The sequence below is a fragment of the Jaculus jaculus genome, chromosome 19 (assembly GCF_020740685.1).
Source record: "Jaculus jaculus isolate mJacJac1 chromosome 19, mJacJac1.mat.Y.cur, whole genome shotgun sequence".
NCBI lineage: Eukaryota > Metazoa > Chordata > Mammalia > Rodentia > Dipodidae > Jaculus > Jaculus jaculus.
Genome location: NC_059120.1, coordinates 5,178,156 through 5,184,250, shown reverse-complemented (window position 1 = coordinate 5,184,250; position 6,095 = coordinate 5,178,156).

Below are 6,095 nucleotides of genomic sequence, written 5' to 3'. Positions count from 1 at the left end.
TGCATGTTTCTTTGATTTGTGTAGTGCCTGCCTCACATCACTTCTACATGACTCCTCATGCATGTGTTGATGGTGTTATATGGTGGATGTAGTTACCTAGACTAAATGAAATGATAACCTTTCAGACATCTTATGGCCAATGAAAGATTTGTGGTTTCCTTTTGTTGTTTCTTCAAATGAGCACATCATACTGTTTCCCGTCACGTACGTGAATGGTGCCCCTTCCAGGCTTGTTCGGTTGGATGGCAGTTGCAGCTTGGCCATGGACTCTGCTCAGCTGTGCATGACTGTTGTCTCTCCAGTGGGATGTGTCATCACTGAAATGGTTTTGCAGTTAGCATTTTCCAAGTTCATTAACTCTTTCTTTGTCAGGTTAACTAGCCTACAAAGTAACATTTAAAAAAGAAAAAACAAGTATAGGAAAGGTGATGTCATCAATCACTAGGCTAGCATTTTATGTGTTTTCTAAAATGGAGGATTATTTTCTGCTCAACAAGAATGGAATGATTTTGTGAGACAAGTGTAATGTTTGCATGCCTGCCTTCCCTACAGAAGGAGTTAAAGCAGTCAAGCACTGATCACTTCTTAGCCCAGTTCATTTTAAAGGCAAAACCAGCAGGGTTTTGTGAGTCTACTGTCATATTTATGAGTGTGTAGCATTTATTTTTATTTTTTCTGCATGAACCTTGTAATTCTAGCTCTAGTCTTGTCCCAACTTCCAACTGAATGGCTGTACCACTGAGGGCTCCTGCACCATCTCCAGTGCCTTCCATGAGGGAAGGCTGACCACAGTCTGCTCACGGGAAAGCTTCATTCCCCTTTCCCTTTCGGATTTCCGTTCCTAAGCGCGTCTGCTTCTGTGACCAAGCCTCATAGTGTGTTAGTGCTGAGGTTACCTTCTCATTGCTGGGATAAAGCAGCTGGTGGGAGGAAAGGGATGTTTATTTTATTCTGGCTTACAGTCTCAACAGGGCGCTCCATGATGGCAGGGCATGAGCAGAAGCTGTACATCGCCTCTGCCATGACAGCTGGAAAACTGCAGCAGGAGAATGAGCCAACTAACACTGGCAAGCTAGGGGTTAATAAACCTCCAGGTCCGCAGCAGCAGGCCTTCTGCAGCAGGGCTGCACCAACTAAACTGCCATCAGCTGAGGAGCACACACTCTGAACACAAGTCAGCGGGGCACCTGCCTCAAACCACTGCCGTTAGAGACCAAGGTGATCCGCCACCCTGAGTCCTACAGGCGATGTGAGCTCAGGAGCACAGAGGGGTTTAGCCAGTGTTTTAGTTTTTTTTCTCAGGCTATTCATCGCCAGGTCCTTGACTTTGCTGACTTAAGCCTCCAGCCTCTGTAGGTTTCCAGCATCATGTTGCCAGAGATTCCTCGTTTGACTCTTCATCATCCTCGCCTGCCTTCACCTATCTGCTGATGAGACTGTAGTTTATTAAGGGGTTAGTCTATTCATCCATTAGCTTAGCAGCCATTTACTGAGAGCTTAGAGTCTGAGAAGGCACCCTACTGGAGTCTGAGGATATAGAAATGCACAGGACAAAGCCTGCATCCTTGTATTTATCGTCGCGTGTGCGTGAGGCCCCATAAAACATTTGAGAGTAAAGGGAACGAGTCGGGGTTCTCTGGAGAAGCATAATCACTAAGACAGACATACTCAAAAGAGGCTTGCTGGTAGGAATTCACTCAGGCAGTTGCTGGGCCTGGAAAGACAAGACCACCAGACTGGAAATACTTGCTCTCTGTTACAGTCTGAGCAAGAATTCTTACTCTGGGAGTCTTGGTCTGCTATCAGAGCCAGAAATTAATGGGATGAGACCTACCTGTATTATTGAGGGCCAGTGCAGAAAGCATGACGGTTTTATGAGAATGCATAACCAAGAGGTGACGTGGGACGCAGTGCAGGCGCTGCGAGTAGCTCGGAAGTCCCAGGTGCACAGTTAGGACTTCTGATGCATCGCTTGGATCTTTTCATCTGTGGCAGCTTTGGAGGAATACCATATCTATTTTGAAAAGAGAAAGAAAATCAGGAAACATTTTAGAATGGTCTTAACTAAGCTTTATTGAAGCAAGAAATTTCATGTCTGCTGGTAGGAGGGGTTTCACAATTCACAGTCTAAATTGCTTTTTTTTTTGAACAAGATAACTCCCAAGAACAGCAAAACCTGTCAGGTCACTTCGACCTGGTTCAGTGTCCTCAGCCACATCCCACTGACAGGAAAACACCTGGGCTTGAGCCATAGCCAGTTCTTCCTAACACAACAGTGCTTTTAAAAATGCTATTAAAAACAACAAAAACAAAACACCTGTCATACAAGTCTTACTACCCCATAGAGTCCATATTATGGGGGCTTCCTACACCCAAGGAAAGGATCTGGGAAGGGTTATAGCATAGAAACATAGGTTCACTTTGGTCTCTCAGTGACATGTAAGTCACCCGCAGAGATGGTCCATGTGTGTCCCTGATGAGTAAGATGAATCCTCGTACCCCCAACATTGTGTGATTCAGATGTTCACTGAATTTACACTAGGCAGCCAGAACCCAGTAGTTCCTGATTTGTTCACCCTCAACTCCATGCAAAATTACCTATGAAGACTGTGATGATATGAGAAATTCAAGAGCAGACCAAACCAAAATCTACTGGAATTTAAATGTACTGTCACTGGATTCACTGAGCTAACTAGCTGCTGCAGGGCAGGCGCTCACGAGGAAACCCCGCCCTACTGCCTGGAGATCCTTGCAGGCAGCCAGGGTCGATGGGCATCTCGGTCAGGTTGCGGTGCTCTTCCGCCCTTTTTTTATATTTTGTCTTCTTTCAGTTATTTTTCTTTATTAGTTTTGTACATACTCAGTGTGTATACAGCCATGCTGTTACCATCATTAGCTTCCTCCCTGTCCTCCCCCTGTGAAGGGAACCTCTCATTAGGGTCTGTGGGTCGTGCATTGTGGGAGTGGCCATCAGTTATGGAGCACAGGCAATGTCTCTGTGCACAGTGTCCCAACTTGTGGCTCTCACAGTCTTTCTCCTCCCCTTCCGTGAATTTCCCTGAACCGTGTTGGGTTCATTTTAGGTCTACTTAAGTGATGAGGTCTTGGGAGCCTCCGTGTCTCTGGATCTCTGGTTTGGTAGGAGTTGAGTGTTCTCTGTGTCTATCTCCTTCACCCTTGTGCTGGTACCAGGTTCACTGGAGAAATCAGCACTCTTGCTTTTCCCAACCACACCCTTTTCTTTCTCCTGCTCTGTAGAAACTACAGGTTTCAATTTTCAAAGCAGCTGCATTGTTTGAACCCTTGGGTGTTGCTATTGTTTGCACCTGAAGTGTTTCCCAGGGTCCCACGTGTTAAAGGCTTACTCCCCACTTGGTGCTTTTGAAAGGGGACAGGTGGTCAAGTCTATGAGAAGTGGGGCCTAGAGGAACGCTGCAAGCCACTGGGTGCCTCCATCAAAAGGGAGTGTGGGAACCTGTTTACATTTCTATCCTTCAAGCACAAAAGCAGCTGAGTTTCCTCTGCTGCATGATTGAGCCACAACACACTGCCTCACCACAGCCCCAACACAAGAAGAAAGTCAATCATAGCCTAAAATCTCCAAGACTGAACCCAAATCAACCTCTTTTGTTTATTTATAATTTGACTATCTCAAGGGTTTGCTAGCAGTTACTGAATGGCTAATGCAGATGAACAGTTGCCAACAAGAAAGCAGTGCACATGAGTGGAGACTGCAGAGCCCTGGTTGCCATGAGCACTGGAGGAAGTAAATTACTTGCCCCATGAATATTGCTGGCTCTATTGAAGGCACACTGCCCAAAACTTGAGCAGAAGAGGCTCATGCCTTCATTCATCAGGCACTGGAATTGACGCAGGATATTGAATAAGCCACTTCATTGTAGGTATAGATCTGAAGGAAGCTGAGCTACCTACTTCACAAGCCAGGAGAGGGCCACAGGTGTGTGAAACTCTGATATAGTTGATAAGAGCTTGACTTAAAAGAGACAGGAGACCTATCTTTAAATTACAGCTCTGTTGCTGACCTCCTGGGCAAATGATTTAATCATTTGGAGCCTCAGTTTCTTTTCATATACCACAGGTGGGAGCTATGAATTCTAAACCTAAACAAGTATTGTTAATTAATAATTAATATTGTGGTGTAGTACTTAGGGCTCTCTGTCTTACCCAAAGAAGTGTTCAGATGGTCTTCATTTGTACTGGCAATACTGAAAGTATACACTGAAAGCAATAGGTGAAGTGAAAAGGGATGAATTGGAAATATACAAAAAAGCCAAGGGAACCTTACAATGCCAATTCCCAAAGGAGGTGGAAATAAACATAACTACTGAAACCTTTCTTGGTCATGTAGATAAACTTTGTAACTCCAAAAATGTAGAGGAAAAAGAATTAAAGAAATATAACAGAAAATAAAACAAGATCACAAAAATACAAACTTTGAAGTATAGATGTGCACAAAAATTCCCTAGAAAGGAGAAACAAGTAATTAAAGAAAAATTTCCTGAGCTCACAAGAGAACAATTTATCACCAGGAGTGCTAATTATGTCTGTGCAAAACAATATTCTTCCTAAGAAATATTCTAAGGGTTTAAATTTCACATGATTAGGTTTTTAAAGTGTATTGTAACCTTCCCTATTGTTGTGATAAAATACCTGACACATGTGACTTAAAGGAGGAATTTTGGTCCCTAGTTATGGTACCATCTACCATAGTGGGGAGAAGGAAAGAGTGTGAGATGGCTGGGTATATTGAATTTCCAGTCAGGAAGCAGATAGGGTTGGATACTGGAACTTGCCAGTTGTAGGCAGCTAACTGATGCTGGGATGAGCATCCAACCAAACACTGTTTTATGGGAGGAAGGGGTTTATTTCAAGTTCACAGATCCAGGGAAAGCTCCATCAATGGTGGAAGAAGGTGTCTGCCATTTATAAGTCCAAGTAGAGAGAGAAACCACTAGCCAACGAACACCAAAAGCAGAAAGTAGGGACTCCTCTCCCAGCTCCCCACCACCAGCTCAAATCTCTCTGCATACCTTTGCGCTGGAATTCAGACCTGCCTTCAAACACACCAGGATCTATCCCCAGTGACACTTCCTCCAGCCAAGCAGCTGGAGACCCAAGTTACAAGCTTTAATAAAACACCCTAGTCTGTGGGGGACATACATTCAAACTGCCATACCAATCTTCCCAGCTGCTTTCCCCACTAATTCTGTCTGGGGCTGCAGCCCACACTTAGGATGTGTCTTCCATCCTCAGTAACCTTCATTATAAATGTCCTCATAGAGACAACAAAACATGTATCTCCTAGGACACCCTAAAGTCTCATCACATCAACAGTGAAGTTTAACTATCACAGAAAGGAACACATAGAAGAATCTTTATTTACAGTTACATTATTTGAAAATCTGGAAGACAACTGGGAAAATTTAATGAGTTCAGAAAGTTGACAAGTGTGACAAACATAAAGTTAATATAAGTTCAAAATGACTATTTAGAAATGTAAGAGAAAGAATCTTACAATAGTACCATTACTAATTTAAGAAGCAATGAAATACTAAGTGACAAGATTTATAAGAAACATTAAAGACCTCAAGAAAGAACTCTATACTGTTCTCCTGAGACATAAAAGAATACACAAGAGAAAATGTTCTTAAATTAGTATAGGATTCTTTCATTATACGCTCCAACTTCAAAGTAATTGATAACAAAATCTCAGTAGGAATTGTAGAAACTTCACAAAATAATTCTTAAGGTATTTTAGGGAGGGAAAGCAGATAACCAGAAAAAAAAAAATCAGAGAAGAAAATGAGTTGGCACCAATCCCAGATGATAAGAATTGTTTCCCTAAGTTCGAGTTATTAGCATTACATTTCCCAGTGTATAGCTAGATCCATGGAACAAAATTGTCACTTTTGTGTGTGATAAAAACAGATGGACAGTGAGGAAACAGATAGGTATTCAATAAGCAAACTGCCTGCCCTTTGGGAGAAAGATAAGGCTAGCACATTACTTCCTTTCCTATTTCAAACACCTTAGAGGGCTCAGAAATTTAAATATAATATGTAAAAATCATATGA